Below are 23,160 nucleotides of genomic sequence, written 5' to 3'. Positions count from 1 at the left end.
CTAAAAAATGTTATAAATCAAATGAACCTAACAGGTATCTATAGAATATGTCCTCTAAAATAGGCAAATTCACTTTCTTCCCAGTTTCTCATGAAATTGTCTCCAAAAAAGACCATATTTCAGGCTCCTATGCAACCAATAGCAAATGCAAAAAATTAAAAATTAAAAATTAATTCCATGCATTTTATATCACAATAAAAATGAAATTAGAAATTAACACCAAAAATAACAGAAACTATATAACACATGGAGATTGAACAATACAATTTGGAACAATGAAGGGGTTCTAAAAGAAATCAGGAATGAAACAAAAAAGATTTACAATAAAAAAAGAATCATGATGCAACACATCAGAAGCTCTGGAACACTATGAAGGCAGTTTAAGAGGAAAGTTTATCTCTGAGTGCTTACATTAAAAATTCAGTACCAGGATCAGTGGTTCACACCTGTAATCCCAGCAGCTCAGTACGCTGAGGAAGAGGATCCAAATAAATATCTTCAACTGTCCATAGCATTTCATCCAGTGACCCACTACAACAGAGGAAATGCTGGATAATGAATTCAGAAAATTGGTGGCTAAAATGATCAATGAACTAAAGGAAGATCTAAGAAACAAACTAAGAGAGAAAACAAGGTAAATGTGAAAATATTTGAATAAAGAGACAAAGTAGATGAAGGGGAAATAAAAGGAAGTGGGGATAAGAACAGGAAAAAGAATAGAATAAATCTAACATAATTTTCCCATGTACACTTATGAAAATACCTAAGTGAACCCCACACATTGTATCCATAAAGAAGAATGGGGTCCTAATAGAATAAGATACATCCTATGTTTGTATAATTTTATCAGAATGCAATTCTACTATCATGTATAACTGAGGAGAACCAATAAAATTTAACAAAGAAAATAAAGACAGAATTTTCTTTAAAAACAATCAGAATGTAAGGCATAATAAATCAAATAATTCATTTGACAGTATCACCAAGACTAGATTACACAGAAAACTGAATTTCAGGCCTCAAAGACAAAATACATATGAACTGGAATCCTCCGTAAACAACAACAAAAAATAAGATATAAAAGACCCTAATCAGAAAACACAAGAATTCTTGAAAAAAAGTAAGAGACCAAACTTAAGAGTCACTGGGCTTAAAGAAGACATGGAGATATATATTAATGTCATGAAGAACCTTTTCAATGAAACAACAGCAGAAAAATTTTCAAACCTTATGAATGAGATGGACATTCATATTCAGAAGACAATAGACAAGATGACAAAAGAACTCTCCAAGACACACCATCATCAAAATGGCCAACTTAGGAATAAGAATAGAATATTAAATACTGCAAGAGAAAAAAATATGAGATCACATTTAGAGGCAAACCAATAAGGCTCATGTAGTACTTTTTTACCTCAGACTCTAAAAGCCAGGGTTTAGCCAGGTGAAGAAATCTAGATCCATGAAAATCCTTGCCTAACCAAGAGGCAGGCAGTCAGTCATTTAGTGACAGCAGTGAGACTTAAAACTACAAAAAGTTTGATTCAAAATGTAGGAACTTTACAAGACTGACTCCCCAAACTAAAAGTTCTCTTTTGATTTCACTTCGCCTAATATGATGCAGTGACCACACCTCTCTAGGTGTTGAGCTTGTTTACTTGCTTGTGTCTAAATGTGATTTGGTCTTTTTCTGCTGTTTTAGAATGAGCTTGCTTCAAGAAAAAGACACAAATCATTTTCTCAAAATAACCAGCCCCTTTCAATCTCTAATATTCTGTTGCTACTGTGCTTTTCCCTTTGAGTAGGTGTTTTGTGGAAATAAAAAGCACAGTAAAGAAGGGCATTACTCTATGTTTACATCTAAAATTACCTCTGCAATTACATAGGGGAAGATCGTCTTTTTTTAAATTGTGGAAATGAGACAAGCACAGAAAATAATAAATCTTTATACTTAACTCAAGCTATACACAGAAATTTGCTATTTAGGTTTATTCTACACCTATATTCAAAAACTAAGACAATCAAACTTCTAAAGGAAAACAGAATATTTTCCTGACATTGGTTTGGGATAGGTAAAGATTTGTTATTTCACACAATGCATTAAACCAAAGCAGAAAATTGATAAATCAGAGCTAACTAAAATCTTGAACATCTATCTCATTATCAAAGATATCATTAAGACTGTAAATACAACAGCTATCAACTAATACAGAATCTATATACAGAATATACAAAGAAACCTTATAAATCAATAAGTGAAAGACATTTCAATGTTAAAATGTGCACAAGACTTGAATAAGCATTTCACAAAAGACATTCTAATGATCAACACACATTCCAAGTGGTATTCAGAACACTACCAAAAATCCATTTTAAAACCACAGAGGGATGTTCAGCAAAATGGTTAATACATTTAAATGGTCATTATCAACTGTTGCTGAAGATATGGTGAAAATGGAACTCTCATGCATAATATTTTTAGTTCATATTATTTTATATTTTTATAAAACCATAACATACACTGACCACAAGATACTCAAGAAAAATTAGTTCACTGCCCATGAGTGACAAGAATATTCCTGGCAGCATTATCCTGATAGCTAAAAGTTGGACAAAATAAAAATTTCCATGAACAGAAAAACAAAACATTTTGTCATATAATCATACAATGGATCATTATCAGCAATAAAAAATAAACTACTAGTGCACAGAACAACACAGATGAGTCTTGCAAACATGCTGAGAGAAAAAAGCTAAACATAGGGCTGGGGCGCGACTCACGGTTAGAGCACATGCTTAGCATGTACCAGGCCCTGTCTTCAAGCCCCACAAGACACACACAGACAGAGCACACAGAAGGACCTGTGCCCCATGCTCCAGGACTGCGCTGCCCAGCCGGGCAGGGACTCCTGCAGAAGGGATCCGCGCTGGGGGAGGGGAAGTGAGGGGCCCGCAGGCCCTGAGGCCTTGCAGGCAGCGGCACAGCACAAACCCGGCTTTTGAGGAGCTGCCTCACGACACCGCATGTTAGGAGCCAAAACCCTACAAGGCTCCAGGCACGGAAGAGTGCAGAGAATGTGGCTTCAGCTCCTGGCGCCGACAGGCCGGGGCGCATGAGCAGAAGTTCCTCCTCACTGCCTGGCCAGGCATGTACATGTGCCGAGACTTAGACCTCGAGAGCCGGCGCGGGGAGGAGCCGGGAGGAAGAGGTTGGCCAAGGTGGAGTAGGAGGGGGAGGTAGAAAGTCAGGCAGGTAGAGAGAGCAAGTCAGAGGAAGACAGTGAAGAGGACAGTGAGAAGGAAATGGAGGAGAAGCAAGAAAACCAGGCAGAGGAAGACAACCAGGAGAGGCTGAGGCCACAGGAGAAACTGAGGCATAAAGCAAATTTGATCCAGAAATAGAAATTGAAGCATAGAGTGACCAAGAGAAGGTGTCCAGACCATGGGCTTGATTTGAGCATCTTTTGCCAGTAAGAAAGGCAACTCATCTGTGTACAGTTATCAGTATTCACCAGGACCACCAGCTCTCCACTCTAAATGAAGCCTTCCAAGAACTAAGAGTAAATGTTCAACATTGAGAACCCAGGTCTAGGAGTCAGGACACCTGGGTTTCAATTGAGATGACCTAGCAGTAACTACATGGATTTATCCTTCAAAGCTAGACTCTTCAACTTGGTAGCTGGTTTTATTCATCCTTTTTGGTTGAACAACCTTGAGAATCACATGAATGTATGAACTTTAATCTGAGAAATAAATACAGTACATACAAAATCTAGTATATAATTTCTGAAAGGTCACAAGCCTCTTGTCTCTGGATCCCAGGCAAAGCATTCCTAGAAAGTTTTTGACCCCACTTTGGCCACTCTCCAAAGCAATGCCATTGTTAAAACTAGTACGTTGAGTGAGAGTTCTTGGTAAGGGGATCTCTGCCTACTCAGAAACAGGAAACCATGATTTTGTCAACTGAATTCAAGCAGTGGTTTCTCTGCAAGGAAGACTCCCTAGGGTAGTGATTTTCATAATTACTCTGTGCTTTGGATTGCTGCTTTCTGGTTCATCGTGTGTGAAACTCGGTAGGAGAGTAGAGGGCAAGGGCCAAATGGAGGTAGAAATGAAGTTTCTCAGGTTCTCCGTCTGGGCATTTGCTTATCTTGGACCCTGCTGGTACCCTGAGAATGATGTTTGGCAAGTAGTAGAATTGAGTAAATCTTTGATGAAGGAATGAATTTGCAAATTTATTTGTATTGTGAATGCTTACAAGAAGCAAGAGAAACTCTTGTTGTTAATCAAGTTGAGAAGTTTGTGTGATCAACATTTAGTGATCAGAACATTAGTACATGTTGTCATAGTATGATGACTTGCTCCCTAAGCCTTATAGTTGCTGGCACTGGGATAACAAAAATTGTTTTGCTAATGGGAATTGCACCCAGGGGAGCTTTACCACTAAGCCACACCCACAATTATTTTTTATTTTTTATTTTGAGACAGAGCCCTGCCAAGTTGCTGAGAGTCTTGCTAAGTTGCTGAGGCAGGCCTCTAACTTGTGATCCTCCTGCCTAAGCCTCCCAAGTCTCTAGGATTGCAGGCATGTGCCATTGCACCTAGCTGGATAACATATATTTTGATAATGAAGATCCCTTGAATTAAGATTTTTCCTTTCTTATTCCTCTTATTATTGTAATTCACACATTCAGAAAGTGTGTAAAAACATGCACAGTAACAATTATAGGGCAAATAGTGATATAACCTCCACCCAGGTAAGAAGCAGAATATTACTAGCAATATTGACACCACTCAGGGCGATCCAAGATGGCGGCATAGAGGGTGACTGCACCCCCAGTCACTCCAGAACCCAGGAGTTAAGAAGGGGAGGCATTGAGAGACTCGGACTGAAATAGAGCCACGGGTGAGTCTGCCCACTGGGTAAAGCTCGGCCTGGGTGGCAGGCCCAGATAGACGTGGCTTATCGGAGCCGGGCAGGGCAGCTAGAGTCTTCCACCGGCAGTGCTGCGCGCTCTGGTGGTGGGCCCCGCCCACACAGCCTGCTTCTCCAGGTTCTCAGAACGGAACGGGCTGGCTAGTGAGAGCCTTTCTGACCAGAACAAGCTCCGAGTCCTGGAGCCAGCGCAGCGCAGTGTCCTCTGACATGCAAGCAGCTTCAGGGACCAGGATAGGGCAGCCAGAGACTTCCCCAAGTAGCCTGGACCCCTGCGATGGGAGGTGCCTTTCAAGGCTAGCTTCTCAGACCAGACTGCCCAGTGAGTGGTTTTCTACATAGAACCAGCCACAAGCCCCCGAAACAACCAACAGAGAGCTTTGATCCACAAGCAGCCTCTGGGATCAGGGCAGGGCAGCCAGAGACCTCTTCAGGCGGCTCTACCCACTCCGGCCGCAGGCTCTCTTCATGGGGCGATCCAAGATGGTGGCCTAGAGGGTGACTGCACCCCCAGTTGCTCCAGAACCCAGGAGTTAAGAAGGGGAGGCATTGAGAGACTCGAACTGAAATAGAGCCACAGGTGAGTCTGCCCACTGGGTAAAGCTCGGCCCAGGTGACAGGCCCAGATAGAGGTGGCTTATCGGAGCCGGGCAGGGCAGCTAGAGTCTTCCCAAGGTAGCCTTCCACACTCCGGCAGTGGTCTCCTCCCACATGGCCAGCTGCACGGTGCAGGGCCACAGTGAGAGCCTTTCCACACAGAGCCAGCTCCAAACCGTGGAACCAGTAGGGGGCTAGGGGCAGTTTTCTTCGGATGCATTGCATTATCAGATTCCTCCAAGACATCAGGCTACTGAAGGCTGGGAGGTGATACACTGGAAATCTACCGGGACACTATAAGCCAATAGCGGAAAACTGCAATATCTCAGGGTCCCACTGACAGCTGACCAATATGAGAAAACAAGGGAAGAAAATGTCCCAAACAAACCTAGATACTACATCAATAAAACCCAATGACAGCACAGCAGAAGAAATGTCAGAAAGGGAGTTCAGAATGTACGTAATAAAAACGATCAGGGAAGCTAATGAGGAGATGAAAGAGCAAATGCAGGCATTGAAGGAGGAGATGAAAGAGCAAATGCAGGCATTAAATGATTGCACCAATCAACAGTTAAAAGAGCAAATACGGGAAGCAAGAGATCATTTCAATAAAGAGTTAGAGATACTGAAAAAAAAAAACAAACTGAAATACTTGAAATGAAGGAAACAATAAACCAAGTTAAAAACTCCATAGAAAGCATAACCAATAGGACAGAATACTTGGAAGACAGAACCTCAGACATTGAAGACAAATTATTTAACCTTGAAAACAAAGTTGGCCAAACAGAAAAGATGGTAAGAAATCATGAACAGAATCTACAAGAATTATGGGATATCATGAAAAGGCCAAATTTAAGAATTATTGGGATTGAGGAAGGCTTAGAGAAACAAACCAAAGGAATGAACAATCTATTCAATGAAATAATATCAGAAAATTTCCCAAATCTGAAGAATGAAATGGAAAACCAAATACAAGAGGCTTATAGAACTCCAACATACAAAATTACAACAGACCCACACCAAGGCACATTATTATGAAAATACCTAACATACAAAATAAAGACAGAATTTTAAAGGCCGCGCGAGAAAAGAATCAAATTACATTCAGAGGGAAACCAATAAGAATATCAGCAGATTTTTCAATCCAAACCCTAAAAGCTAGAAGGGCCTGGAACAACATATACCAAGCCCTAAAAGAAAACAAATGCCAACCAAGAATCTTATACCCAGCAAAACTTACCTTCAAATTTGACGATGAAATAAGATCCTTCCATGATAAACAAAAGCTAAAGGAATTTACAAAAAGAAAGCCAGCATTACAGAACATTCTCAGCAAAATATTCCATGAGGAAGAGATGAAAAACAACAATGCAAATCAGCAACAGGAGGCGCTAGCCTAAAGGAATAGCCAAATAAAGGAGAAACCAAATCATGTCAAAACAAATATGAGTCAATTGACTGGGAATACAAATCATATCACAATAATAACCCTGAATGTTAATGGCCTGAATTCATCAATCAAAAGACACAGACTGGCAGATTGGATTAAAAAGAAAAATCCAACAATATACTGCCTGCAAGAGACTCATCTCATAGAAAGAAACACCCATAGACTAAAGGTGAAAGGATGGGGAAAAACATACCATGCACACGGACACAGCAAAAAAGCTGGAGTATCCATCCTCATTTCAGATAATGTGGACTTCAAACCAAAACTAGTCAGAAGGGATAAAGAAGGACATTACATGCTGCTTAAGGGAAGCATAAATTAGCAAGACATAACAATCATAAATATCTATGCCCCGAACATTGGCTCATCCACATACGTCAAACAAATCCTTCTCAATTCCAGAAATCAAATAGACCACAACACAATAATACTAGGCGATTTTAACACACCTTTCTCACCACTGGATAGATCATCCAAACAAAAATTGAATAAAGAAACTATAGATCTCAACAACACAATCAACAATTTAGACTTAATGGACATATATAGAATATACCATCCAACAAAGAACGAATACACTTTCTTCTCAGCAGCACATGGATCCTTCTCTAAAATAGACCATATTTTATGCTACAAAGCTACTGTTAGCAAATACAAGAAGATAGAGATACTACCTTGTACTCTATCAGATCATAATGGATTGAAATTAGAAATAAATGACAGAATAAAAAACAGAAACTTCTCCAATACCTGGAGATTAAATAATACACTATTATATGATGAATGGATAACAGAAGACATCAGGAGGCAAATAAAAAAATTCTTAGAAGTAAACGAGAACAAAGACTCATCATATCAAAATCTCTGGGACACTATGAAAGCAGTACTTAGAGGAAGATTTATTTCATGGGGCGCATTCAAAAAAAAAGAAGTAGAGGGGGGGCCAAGATGGCGGACTAGAGGGCGGCTGCATTTCACGCTGCTCCAGGACGCAAGATTCAAAAGAGGAGATAGTGAGAGACTTGGGACCAACTCAAAGCTGCCGGGTGAGTCTCTCCTGTTGGGGAGGCGTCCCGGATGGGGCGGTAGCCCCGGAACGCAGGGAATTTGTGAAGTGGAGTTGCTCGGCGAGACGCCCCTCCCCCCGCTGGAGCGGTAAACACGGACAACTGGGATCATCGTAGAGGAGGCGGCTCAGCATAGCGCTTGGACTCGAGCAGCCGCTGGGGCTCCGGGTGGCTGCCTGGGGAGGAGCTGCGTGGCGAGCTGTTTGGACCCAGAGTGACCGCTTCCGAACACCGGGGGGTTGCCCGGAGGAGGAGGAGAGGCCCGGCGGGTCGCTTGGGTCTAGGAGTGACTGCATCAGAGCCACGGGCGGTTGCCAGAGGAGGAGCTGTGTGGTGAGCTGTTTGAACTCAGAGTGGGCGCTCCTGAGTGCCGGGGGACTGCCCGGAGGAAGAGGAGGAGCGCGGCGAGACACTTGGTCTGGGAGTGACTGCATCAGAACCACAGGCGGTTGCCAGAAGAGGAGCTGTGTGGTAAACTGTTTGAACCCAGAGCGAGCGCTCCTGAGTGCCGGGAGGTTGCCCGGAGGAGGAGGAGGAGCGCGGCATGTCGCTTGACCTGGGAGTGGCTGCATCAGAGTTGCGGGCAGTTGCCAAAGGAGGAGCTGCGTGACGAGCTGTTTGAACTTGGAGCAGCTGCTCCAGAACACTGGTGGCCTGCCTGGAGGAGGAGAGCGGTGGGACGCTTAGCCTGGGAGTGACTGCATCAGAACCACAGGCGGTTGCCAGAGGAGGAGGCGAGTGGTGAGCTGATTGGACTAAAAGCAACCGCTCCTGAACACCGGTGGCCTGCCTGGAGGAGGAGCGTGGTGAGTCACCTGGTCTCGGAGCCACCGTTCCTGAACACCTGGGGGCTACCCCAAGGAGGAGGAGGAGGAACAGGGTGGGTCACTTGGACTTGGAGTGACTGCCTAGGGCTACGGGTGGTTGGCGGGAGGAGGAGACCCGAAGTGAGTTGTTTGGATTCCTAGTGACTGCGTCGGAAACCGGGCGGCTGTCCGGAGGAGGAGGTGTGTGGCGGGTCTCTGTGTCTCGGAGTTATTGTACGGGGCTCCAGGTGTTGGCTCAGGGGAGGGGCTGCATAGCCAGGCGATTGGTGCAGAGCAGGGTCCCAGGAGCTAGGTGGCTTCTTGCTGGAAGAGCCGCACAGAGACACGCCTAGGGGCGGAGCGAAGTTTCCAGGGCTGCGGGCAGATTCTCTGGGAGAGGCAGCCTAAGGAGACTCGCCTGCGAAGGGTGAGGCTCCCAGGCCCAGGACGTAGGTCCGGGCCCCTGGGATCGTTGCAGAAGAAGACAGCCCAGCCCAGGAGGTAGTTGTAGATTGAGGGGAACCTCTAGGAGGGCAACTGACTAGCGAGACGTCCCCACCGAGTGACTCTTCCCGGCCGGGGGAGGTTTCCCACAGGGACGGTAAAGCCAGAGACATAGGCACAAACAGGCCTTGCCTCAGCCCACAGTCTACTTCCCCATTGGATGACCATTGGTCAACAAGTGGAGGCACCTCCGCCCACTAGCAGGGAATATACGCCACCTGAGGGTTACCACACCTAGAGAGGCAGCTTCTTCGTGGAGCTCTGCATTATCAACCTCCTCCAAGACTTCAGGCTACTGAAGGATAAGAGGGAATATACTAGCAATCTTCAGGGACATTATAAGTTGATAGAGGAAATCTGCAATATCTTAATGACCCACTGATCCCTGAACAATATGAGAAAACAAGGGAAGAAAATGCCCCAAACAAATCTAGATGTTACATCAATAAAATCCAACGACAGCATGGCAGAAGAAATGACAGAAAGGGAGTTCAGAATGTACATAATTAAAATGATTAGGGAAGCAAACGATGAGATGAAAGAGCAAATGCAGGCATTGAACGATCGCACCAATCGACAGTTAACAGAGCAAATTCAGGAAGCAAAAGATCATTTCAATAAAGAGTTAGAGATATTGAAAAAAAACCAAACTGAAATCCTTGAAATGAAGGAAACAATAAACCAAATTAATAACTCCATAGAAAGCATAACCAATAGGATAGAACAGCTGGAAGACAGAACTTCAGATATTGAAGACAAAATATTTAACCTCGAAAACAAAGTTGAACAAACAGAGAAGATGGTGAGAAATCATGAACAGAATCTCCAAGAACTATGGGATATCATGAAAAGGCCAAATTTGAGAATTATTGGGATTGAGGAAGGCTTAGAGAAACAAACCAAAGGAATGAACAATCTATTTGAAGAAATAATATCAGAAAATTTCCCAAATCTGAAGAATGAAATGGAAAATCAAGTCCAAGAGGCTTATAGGACTCCAAATACACAAAATTACAACAGACTCACACCAAGGCACATTATAATGAAAATACCTAACATACAAAATAAAGACAGAATTTTAAAGGCTGTGAGAGAAAAGAACCAAATTACATTCAGGGGGAAGCCAATACGGATATCAGCAGATTTTTCAATCCAGACCCTAAAAGCTAGAAGGGCCTGGAACAACATTTTTCAAGCGCTGAAAGAAAATGGATGCCAACCAAGAATCTTATACCCAGCAAAACTTACCTTCAAATTTGACGATGAAATAAGATCATTCCACGATAAACAAAAGCTAAAAGAATTTACAAAAGAAAGCCAGCATTACAGAACATTCTCAGCAAAATATTTCATGAGGAAGAGATAAAAAACAAAGAAGCAAATCAGCAAAGGGAGGAATTATCCTAAAGGAACTGTCAAATAAAGGAGGAACCAAGATGTGTCAAAAATTTTAAATATGAACCAAATGACTGGGAATACAAATCATATCTCAATAATAACCCTGAATGTTAATGGCCTGAATTCATCAATCAAAAGACATAGACTGGCAGATTGGATTAAAAAGAAAGATCCAACAATATGTTGCCTGCAAGAGACTCTCACCTCATAGAAAGAGATACCCATAGACTAAAGGTGAAAGGATGGGGAAAAACATACCATGCACATGGGCTCAGCAAAAAAGCTGGAGTATCCATCCTCATATCAGATAATGTGGACTTCAAGCCAATGTTAGTTAGAAGGGATAAAGAAGGACATTTCATACTGCTTAAGGGAAGCATAAATCAGCAAGATATAACAATCATAAACATCTATGCCCAAACAGTGGCTCATCCATGTATGTTAAACAAATCCTTCTCAATTTTAGAAACCAAATAGACCATAACACAATAATACTAGGTGATTTTAACATGCCTCTTTCACCACTGGACAGATCTTCCAAACAAAAATTGAACAAAGAAACCATAGATCTCAATAACACAATCAATAATTTAGACTTAACAGACATTTATAGAATATACCATCCAACCAAGAGCGAATACACTTTCTTCTCAGCAGCACATGGATCCTTCTCTAAAATAGACCATATATTATGCCACAAAGCTAATGTCAGCAAATACAAGAAGATAGAGACACTACCTTGTATTCTATCAGATCATAATGGATTGAAGTTACAAATTAATGAAAGAGTAAAAAACAGAAACTACTCCAACACCTGGAGATTAAACAATATGCTACTATATGATGAATGGATAACAGAAGATATTAGGAAGGAAATTAAAAAATTCTTAGAGGTAAACGAGAACAAAGAAACAACATATCAAAATCTCTGGGACACTATGAAAGCGGTACTTAGAGGAAGATTTATTTCATGGAGCGCATTTAATAAAAGAAGTAAAACTCAAAAAATAAATGACCTAACACTACAGCTCAAAGCCCTAGAAAAAGAAGAACAGACCAACACCAAAAGTAGTAGAAGACAGGAAATAGTTAAACTGAGAGCTGAAATCAACGAAATTGAAACGAAAGAAACAATACAAAAAATTGACAAAATAAATAGTTGGTTCTTCGAAAAAATAAACAAAATTGATAAACCTTTAGCCACACTAACAAAGAGAAGACGAGAGAAAACCCAAATCACTAAAATTCGGAATGAACAAGGAAATATCACAACAGACACAACCGAAATACAAAACATAATTAGAAGCTATTTTGAAAATCTATACTCCAACAAAATAGAAAATTTCGAAGACATCAACAGGTTTCTAGAGACATATGAATTACCTAAACTGAACGAGGAGGACATACACAATTTAAATAGACCAATTTCAAGTAATGAAATAGAAGAAGTCATCAAAAGCCTACCAACAAAGAAAAGTCCAGGACCAGATGGGTTCTCAGCCGAGTTCTACAAAACTTTTAAAGAAGAACTCATTCCAATACTTCTCAAAGTATTCCAGAAAATAGAAGAGGAGGGAACTCTCCCAAACTCATTCTATGAAGCCAATATTACCCTGATTCCTAAACCAGACAGAGACACATCGAGGAAAGAAAATTCAGACCAATATCCTTAATGAACATCGATGCAAAAATTCTAAACAAAATTTTAGCAAATCGCATACAAAAACATATTAAAAAGATAGTGCACCATGATCAAGTGGGTTTCATCCCAGGGATGCAAGGTTGGTTCAACATCAGAAAATCAATAAATATCATTCACCATATCAATAGACTTAAAGTCAAGAATCACATGATTACTTCGATAGATGCAGAAAAAGCATTTGATAAAATACAGCACCCCTTCATGCTCAAAACACTAGAAAAAATAGGGATAGTGGGAACATTCCTTAACATTGTAAAGGCCATCTATGCTAAACCCATTGCTAATATCATTCTAAATGGTGAAAAACTGAAAGCATTCCCTCTAAAAACTGGAACAAGGCAGGGATGCCCTCTTTCACCACTTCTATTCAATATCGTCCTTGAAACTCTAGCCAGAGCAATTAGACAGACCAAAGAAATTAAAGGGATACGAATAGGAAAAGAAGAACTCAAACTATCCCTATTTGCTGATGATATGATGGTATACTTAGAGGAACCAGGAAATTCCACCAGAAAACTTTTAGATCTCATAAGTGAATTCAGTAAAGTAGCGGGATATAAGATCAATGCACATAAATCGAAGGCATTTTTATATATAAGCGATGAATCTTCAGAAAGAGAAATTAGGAAAACTACCCCATTCACAATAGCTTCGAAAAAAATAAAGTATTTGGGAATCAATCTCACAAAAGAGGTGAAAGACCTCTACAATGAGAACTACAGAACACTAAACAAAGAAATTCAAGAAAACCTTAGAAGATGGAAAGATCTCCCATGTTCTTGGATAGGAAGAATTAATATTGTCAAAATGGCCATACTACCAAAAGTGCTATACAGATTCAATGCAATTCCAATTAAAATCCCAATGATGTACCTTACAGAAATAGAGCAAGCAATTGTGAAATTCATCTGGAAGAATAAAAAACCCAGAATAGCTAAAGCAATCCTTGGCAGAAAGAGTGAAGCAGGGGGTATCGCAATACCAGATCTTCAACTCTACTACAAAGCAATAGTAACAAAAACGGCATGGTATTGGTACCAAAATAGAAAGGTGGATCAATGGTACAGAATAGAGGACACGGACACAAACCCAAATAAATACAATTTTCTCATACTAGACAAAGGTTCCAACAATATGCAATGGAGAAAAGATAGCCTCTTCAACAAATGGTGCTGGGAGAATTGGAAATCCATATGCAACAGAATGAAACTAAACCCATATCTCTCACCATGCACGAAACTAAACTCAAAATGGATTAAGGATCTCGGAATCAGACCAGAGACCTTGCATCTTATAGAAGAAAAAGTAGGTCCAGAGCTTCAACATATCGGCTTAGGACCAGACTTCCTCAACAGGACTCCCATAGCACAAGAAATAAAAGCAAGAATTAATAACTGGGATAGATTCAAACTAAAAAGCTTTCTCTCAGCAAAGGAAACTATCAGCAATGCAAAGAAAGAGCCTACAGAGTGGGAGAAAATCTTTGCCAATCATACTTCAGATAGAGCGCTAATCTCCAGAATCTATAAAGAACTCAAAAAACTCTACACCAAGAATGTAAATAATCCAATCGACAAATGGGCTAAGGAAATGAATAGACACTTCACAGAAGAAGATATACAAGCAATCAACAAACATATGGAAAAATGTTCAACATCTCTAGTAATAAGAGAAATGCAAATCAAAACCACCCTAAGATTCCATCTCACCCCAATTAGAATGGCAATTATCAAGAATACAACCAACAACAGGTGTTGGCGAGGATGTGGGGAGAAAGGTACACTCTTACATTGCTGGTGGGGCTGCAAATTAGTGCAGCCACTCTGGAAAGCAGTGTGGAGATTCCTTAGAAAACTTGGAATGGAAACACCATTTGACCCAGCTATCCCACTCCTTGGCCTATACCCAAAGGACTTAAAATCAGCATATTACAGAGATACAGCCACATCAATGTTCATAGCTGCTCAGTTCACAATAGCCAGATTGTGGAACCAACCTAGATGTCCTTCAATTGATGAATGGATAAAGAAAATGTGGTATATATATACAATGGAATATTACTCAGCCATAAAGAACGATAAAATTATGGCATTTGCAGGCAAATGGATGAAACTGGAGAATATCATGCTAAGTGAGATAAGCCAATCTCAAAAACCAAAGGAAGAATGATATCGCTAATAAGTGGATGATGACACATAATGGGGGGTGGGAAGGGTTAGTGTTGGGGTTGGAGTTGGGTTTAGGGAGGGGGGCAGGAATGGAGGAAGGAAGGACTGTATAGATGGAGGGGAAGGGTGGGAGGGGAGGGGGGAAGGGAAAAAATGGCAGAATGAATCAAACAACATTACCCTCTGTAGATTTATGATTACACAAATGGTATGCCTTTACGCCATGTACAGACAGAGAAACAACATGTATCCCATTTGTTTACAATTTTATAATAAAAAAAAAAATTAAAAAAAAAAGAAGTAGAAATCAACAAATAAACGACTTAACACTACAGCTCAAAGCGCTAGAAAAAGAACAGCAGACCAATACAAAAAGTAGTAGAAGACAGGAAATAGTTAAAATCAGAGCCGAAATCAACGAAATTGAAACAAAAGAAACAATTGGAAAAATTAACAAAATAAATAGTTGGTTCTTTGAAAAACTAAATAAAATTGATAAACCCTTAGCCACACTAACAAAGAGAAAGAGGGAGAAAACTCAAATTACTAAAATTCAGAATGAACAAGGAAATATCACAACAGACACGACTGAAATACAAAACATAATTAGAAGCTATTTCGAAAATCTATACTCCAACAAAACAGAAAACCTCGAAGACATCAACAAATTTCTAGAGACATATGAATTACCTAAACTGAATGAGGAGGACATACACAACTTAAATAAACCAATTTCAAGCAATGAAATAGAAGAGGTCATCAAAAGCCTACCAACAAAGAAAAGTCCAGGACCAGATGGGTTCTCAGCCGAGTTCTACAAAACCTTTAAAGAAGAGCTCATTCCAATACTCCTCAAAGTATTCCATGAAATAGAAGAGGATGGAACCCTCCCAAACTCGTTCTATGAAGCCAATATCACCCTGATACCTAAACCAGACAGAGACACATCGAGGAAAGAAAATTTCACACCAATATCCTTAATGAACATCGACACAAAAATTCTCAACAAAATTTTAGCAAATAGCATACAAATATATATTAAAAAGATAGTGCACCACGATCAAGTGGGTTTTATCCCAGGGATGCAAGGTTGGTTCAACATTCGGAAATCAATAAATGTCATTCACCATATCAACAGACTTAAAGTTAAGAATCACATGATTATTTCAATAGATACAGAAAAAGCATTCAATAAAATACAGCATCCCTTCATGCTCAAATCACTAGAAAAAATTGGGGTAGTGGGAACATTCCTTAACATTATGAAGGCCATCTACACTAAGCCCATGGCTAATATCATTCTAAATGGTGAAAAACTGAAAGTGTTCCCCCTAAAAACTGGAACAATGCAGGGATGCCCTCTTTCACCACTTCTATTCAGCATCGTCCTTGAGACTCTAGCCAGAGCAATCAGACAAACCAAAGAAATTAAAGGAATACGAATAGGAAAAGAAGAACTCAAACTATCCCTGTTCGCTGATGACATGATTATATATTTAGAGGAACCTGGAAATTCCACCAGAAAACTTTTAGAACTCATAAGTGAATTCAGTAAAGTAGCAGGTTACAAGATCAATGCTCATAAATCCAATGCATTTTTATACATAAGTGATGAATCTTCAGAAAGAGAAATTAGGAAAACTACCCCATTCACAATAGCATTGAAAAAATAAAATACTTGGGAATCAATCTCACAAAAGAGGTGAAAGATCTCTACAATGAGAACTACAGAACACTAAAGAAAGAAATTAAAGAAAACCTTAGAAGATGGAAAGATCTCCCACATTCCTGGATAGGCAGAATTAATATTGTCAAAATGGCCATATTACCTAAAGTGCTATACAGATTCAATGCAAATCCAATTAAAATCCCAATGATGTACCTTGCAGAAATAGAGCAAGCAATTATGAAATTCATCTGGAAGAATAAAAAACCTAGAATAGCTAAAACAATCCTAAGTAGCGAGAATGAAGCAGGGGGTATTGCAATACCAGATCTTCAACTCTACTACAAAGCAATAGTAACAAAAACGGCATGGTATTGGTACCAAAATAGACAGGTAGATCAATGATACAGAATAGAGGACATGGACACAAACCCAAATAAATACAATTTTCTCATACTAGACAAAGGTTCCAACAATATGCAATGGAGTAAAGATAGCCTCTTCAACAAATGGTGCTGGGAAAACTGGAAAACCATATGCAATAGAATGAAATTAAACCCCTATCTCTCACCCTACACAAAACTCAACTCAAAATGGATCAAGGACCTCAGAATCAGACCAGGGACCCTGCATCTTATAGAAGAAAAAGTAGGTCCAAATCTTCAACTTGTTGGCTTAGGATCAGACTTCCTTAACAGGACTCCCATAGCACAAGAAATAAAAGCAAGAATCAACAACTGGGATAGATTCAAACTAAAAAGCTTTCTATCAGCAAAGGAAACTATCAGCAATGTGAATAGAGAGCCTACAGAGTGGGAGAATATCTTTGCCAACCATACCTCAGATAGAGCGCTAATTTCCAGAATCTATAAAGAACTCAAAAACTGTACACAAAGAATTCTAATAATCCAATCAACAAATGGGCTAAGGAAATGAACAGACACTTCACAGAAGAAGATATACAAGTAATCAACAGATATATGAAAAAATGTTCAACATCCCTAGTAATAAGGGAAATGCAAATCAAAACTACACTAAGATTCCATCTCACCCCAATTAGAATGGCGATTATCAAGAATACAAGCAACAATAGGTGTTGGCGAGGATGTGGTGAAAAAGGAACACTCATACATTGCTGGTGGGGTTGCAAATTAGTGCAGCCACTCTGGAAAGCAGTGTGGAGATTCCTCAGAAAGCTTGGAATGGAAACACCATTTAACCCAACTATCCCACTCCTTGGCCTATACCCAAAGGACTTAAAATCAGCATACTCCAGAGATACAGCCACATCAATGTTCATTGCTGCTCAATTCACCATAGCCAGATTGTGGAACCAACCTAGATGCCCTTCAGTTAATGAATGGATAAAGAAACTGTGGCATATATATACAATGGAATATTACTCCACAATGAAGAATGATAAAATTATGGCATTTGTAGGCAAGTGGATGAAATTGGAGAATATCATGCTAAGTGAGATAAGCCAATCTCAAAAAACTAAAGGACAAATGATCTCGCTGATAAGCGGATGAGGACATATAATGGGGGGTGGGAGGGGTTAGCATTAGGTTTAGGGTTAGGTTTAGGGTTAGGGATAAGGAGAGCGGTAAGAATGAAGGAAAGAAGGACTGTATAAAGGAAAAGAGGGTGGGAGGGGTGGGAGGGGTGGGGGGGAAGGAAAAAAAATAAACATCATTGCCCTATGTAAACGTATGATTGCACAAATGGTATGCCTTGACTCTATGTACAAATAGAGAAACAACATGTATCTCATTTGTATACAATAAAAAAAAATATTGACACCACTCATGTCCTTTTCCAGTTACAACCATCTCTGTCCCCCATAGGTACACATTATCCTGACTTTGGGGTAGTTTCCTTGCTTATTTTTATACTTACACCAGGTATGTATGCATTCCTAAATTTACTTGAACTTCACGCTATTGATATTGTTTTTTTATTATGCATTCTTTTGAGTTTTGCTTCTTTTTAAAATGTTTGTAATATTCACCCATTGAATGTGATTCATTTTCATTATGTATTGAAGTCCATTTTATGAATATGCCACAAGTTACTTATTGACTTATTGTCATAGCTGAACATTTTTGGAACTTTGGACTATTACAGTGTAGGTATAAAATTCTCATTTATGTGTCCTGGTATATGGTTACTTGTATTTTTTTAAATGGACTGTGAATCTAGGAGTGAAATTGCTGGGTCAGAGACTATGCCTATTTTTAGTAGTACTGCATGTTCCCAACTGTTTTCCAAAGTGGTTGTACCAATTTGCACCATCATGAAGTGTATGAATTTCCAGTGCTCTATATCTTTACCACCACTTGCTGTTATAAAGCTTTTATTTCTTTTCAATCTCAAGGGTATTTAATGAATGGAATCTTATTGTGGTTTTCATTTGCATTTCTCTGGTTACTTATGACTGAGTATCTTTTTTATTTCCTATTTTTGTGAAGTACCCAGTCAGGTCTTTTGCACATTTTCTATTAGATTGTGTATTTTTTTTCCTCATTAATTTACAGGAGTTTTCCACGTATTTGTTTTTGATTTCTTTGTGTTTTATATGGGTTTTCAATATCTTATCATTGGCATTTTTCTTTTTATAAAAAAAATTGATCCTTGGACGATGATTTTAGCATGCTGATTTATCAATTCTTTTTGTTTATGGTTTGAGCTTTTTTGACCTTATTCCACTTAGTGTCAATTTCTGTTAAGTAGAATTAGGGGTCAATTTCATTTTTTACCCATACAGATAAGCAGTTGCTTTAGTAGTATTTATTGAAAAGAACACCTTTGGCCAGGGATATTGGTGCATACATGTAATCCCAGTGACTTCCAAGGCTGAGGCAGGAGATTTGTAAGTTCAAGGCCAGGAAGGGCAATTTAGCTGAACCTTGTCTTAAAAAAAAAAAAGCCCTCTATATACTGATCTGCTGTGCCATCTGTTATCTATGAAGTGTTTGTGAGGATGTTTCTTGACTCTCCTCTATACTTTTGTAGTATATTCCTTTGTAAACTAGATGTTTTCTCAGTTAACCATAGCTTTTAACATCTGGCAGAGCAGATCCTTATACTTTGTTCTTCTACAAGAGTATCTTAGCCAGCCTTATTCTTTATATTTTGTAAGTAGTACTCTAAAATTTTTTTTCAGGATTTTGGGGCTATATTTTGAATATTGGATTGAATTTATAAACCAATATGGGAAGAATTAATACCACTACAATAAGAAGCATTCTGATCCATTTCTTTAGGTTTTATTGCCTACAATAATATTTTATAATCTTTTTCCTGAAAGATTCTTTACATTATGAAGTTTATTTTTAGATACTTCATAATTTTATGGTATTGTAAAAATGTTTTTAATATTTGTTTTCTAATTATTTATAGGAATTTGATTAACTTTTTCCTAGTGGCTTTTATATTAAACTATTTGCTAAATTCTCTTACATATTCTAGTGATTTATTTGTAGAATTATTCTACACGTGTGATTATATTATCTGGGAAGATGGCCAATTTTTTTTCTTTCCAAACATAATATCTGATATTTGATTTTTCTTGCCTCACTGTTCTGGATAGGATCTTCAGTACAATGATGAATAGGTGTAATATTGGATATTTGGACCTTGTTCCTTAACTAGGGATGATTTAAATTTCACAAATAAAAGTGATATATTTTACAGTTTTTAATAAACACATTTCATCAGATCAACAAGCTTCTCTTTTAGTCTAAGTTTGCTAAGTTTTTCTTAGATATTGATTATCAAATGAGTTTTCTGCATTTGTTGGGATGATCATTTGAATTTATACTTTCACTATGTTGATGTGATGAATTATATTAATTGAGTTAAGTTTGTGGTTAACTTAAAATCAGTAATATGCTCACATATCTCTGAAGCCTCTGTCCTTTTGCTTTTCCCACCTGCTATTGGTAACCACTTTTATTAATTCTGCTTTTTCAAATAGAGGTGTGTACATATGTATATGACCTTATTTCTATCTCTTCATGTTAATATGTTTTATACTTAAATCAACCTTGCATTTCTTGGATAAGAAAAATTGGGGTATGTCTTAAAAGTGTTTGTACTTTACTACATATAAATTATACCTAAATTACACACATATATATATATATATATATATATATACATATATATAAATTGTTTCAACCTCTCACAGAGCCTTTGTATTATATCAATCAAATTTTATGATTTCAGAAATCAAAGTGGAGAAATTTTAAAGTTCTTTAACTCATTAAAAATAGCAATAACAAATTTATTATATTTATTTTTGTCTTTATGAAAAATAACTATTTTCTAAAACAAAAAATAGTGAAGATTTGCCTATTGATATTCTCTTTAGTGAGCAGAGTGACATTACATTTTTGCAAATTTCTTTAATGTCTCCCTAATAAAAAGACAACTGGATTCTCAAACCTACTTTTGCATCTAATTTGTTAAAAACTCTCATGTCATGCAACCTTTGAAAACTCTAGTTTACAATTGTACAAGATAGCAAGTGGAAAGATGATAGCTTAGAATTATTAAGAAAATAGCTTAGACCTCAAAACCCTCTTAAATAAGAGAAAAGGGGGATTAATATTTGTTGAACACTTTCTACACAAAACTCTATGCTATGTGCTTTCCATATACTTCTTTGCATCTTGCAAGAGATGTTATTTGTTTCTTTCTATCATAATTGACTGAAGGAAATTAGAGAATCACAGAGCTGTTACATACAGCTAAGATCCAGGTCTTTCCTGTATGTTTCTGTTGACCTTGAGCAAATTACTTAATTTTTTTCACCTGTAAAGTGGGAGTAATTGGTTTTCATTGTCTCTAGGCTGATGAAATAATGGATATTAAAGCTTCTAAAAAACTTAAAATCTCTGTCAACCTTAACATCTGGCATCCTTTCATAATCATGTGGGTGGTATACGCCTAGAGGCAGTATGCAGAATGTTTAAGAGCACAGAACTAGAACTCAGTTGTTTGAATGTAGTTCTGGGCCTTGTCATTTATCAACTGGTGACTTTGTGTAAATTTCCTAATCTCTTTGTACTCAGCTATAAAATGTGAATGTTGCTGTATATACCTCCTAGAAGGATTATACCTGTAACATTCTTAGAACAGTGATAAGCATTTGTAAGCTCAATGTGTTGACTTCTAATGTTTTTATGTTTATTTCACTCACTTAAATGAAGAATTTGAAAGCTGGAAATATAGTTTATAGCTTAACAATTGAAACAAGAGTTTCTCAGAACAGGAGTAGTTCAGTGGAAATAACTATGATTCGGTTTCTATTTAGGGCTAAATAATTTACACAGATCCAAGATGGAATAAGATAACACTATTTAGCATTATTTTAGCAGTCATTCAGTATGCAGTTTCTGTGCACACAGTCTTGAGTACTTCCAACACACCCATGGTAATGGATGCACAACAGTGGACTGTGCTTAATGCTACAGAACTGTAACTTTAAGATAGTTTAAACTAAATTTATTTTATGTGTCATACAATCTATTCTAATTCATCCTCTCAAAATGCCTATGAGGTATTATTTCTATTTTATAAGTGAGGAGATAGACTTAGAGGAATTTAAAAACTTGCCCAAAGTCCCAAAGTTAGCTTGCTGCAGAGATCTGAACACTTGTGCCGCTGTGCTCCTAAGAGGAGACCCTGTGGTTCCCTGACTCCTCTAAGGTGCAGTTAGAATGGATGAGGGGTATGAGGTTCAAAGACTGTCACAGATGTCATGAACTGAAAATGTGGGCTTGTTAGAAGCTGTGTAACAGCCATTTGTTTGGATGTAAAACTTCATTCCTTGATTTAGGAACATGACTATATTAATAAGGATAAATTTCACATGCCCTAGACATATACACCAATCACCGATTTATCTTTGTCATTCATTTTAATTTTAGAGGTCAGTTATGAGTTTTTCAAGTTTGGCAATGAAATATATTTTGATATTTTCTACTACCACTTAAGTTAATATTCCAGATGTTACATTTTACCTCTGAATTTTAGTTTTTCTGATTGCAGATGACAAGTACTATACATATTTGTTCTTCAGTAGACTTTTTAATTAGTATATCTTTGATTTTCCTTATTAATAAAAGAAGAAGGATCTAAAATGCTTCTTTTTTCCCATTGTATTTTGGTTATTATTTGTTTTGGGGGGCGGGTACTGAGGATTGAACTCAGGGACACTCAACCACTGAACCACATCCCCAAACCTATTTTGTATTTTATTTAGAGACAGTGTCTCACTGAGTAGCTTAGTGTCTCAATTTTGCTGAGGCTGGCTGTGAACTCCCAATCCTCCTACCTCAGCCTCTGGATCCACTGGGATTTCAGGCCTGCACCACCATACCTAGCTGATTATCATTTTAACATTTTATTTTCATAGTATTGCTATTTTTGAGGCAATACTTAGAAATAAGCACAGTAATGTATTTATCTTCTATTCTGCCAACATTCTGATAAAGGAATTTCTTGAACAGTCGAAATTGTCTTCTGTGATAGAGATACTTTTTGTTTTTGGTATTGGGGATTAAACTTAGGAGCACTTTGCCACTAAACCAAATCCCAGTCTTATTTTGTATTTTATTTACAGACAAGGTCAAACTGAGTTGCTTAGCATGTTGATTTTGCTGAGACTGGCTTGGAACTCCTGATCCTCCTGCCTCAGCCTCCTGAGCCACTGAGATTAGAGATGTGGACGACTGTGCCCAGCTGAGATACATGTTTTAAACCAATGTAGTCTATCTTGACTTTTCTTCACACCAGTATTTGAGAAACGATAAATGGTTAAGTTTAGAGATTACAATTTCTTAACATACCTAAAAATT

General features: G+C 38.4%; 1 pseudogene; it reads left to right on the top strand.

Moving 5' to 3' along the window:
* Window positions 1-581: 581 nt before the first annotated feature.
* LOC124974353 (tripartite motif-containing protein 44-like) lies at window positions 582-3,578 on the top strand (annotated as a pseudogene).
* Window positions 3,579-23,160: the final 19,582 nt, after the last annotated feature.

The sequence above is a fragment of the Sciurus carolinensis genome, unplaced genomic scaffold (assembly GCF_902686445.1).
Source record: "Sciurus carolinensis unplaced genomic scaffold, mSciCar1.2, whole genome shotgun sequence".
NCBI classification, from domain to species: domain Eukaryota; kingdom Metazoa; phylum Chordata; class Mammalia; order Rodentia; family Sciuridae; genus Sciurus; species Sciurus carolinensis.
This window is presented reverse-complemented; position numbering and strand designations above follow the sequence as displayed.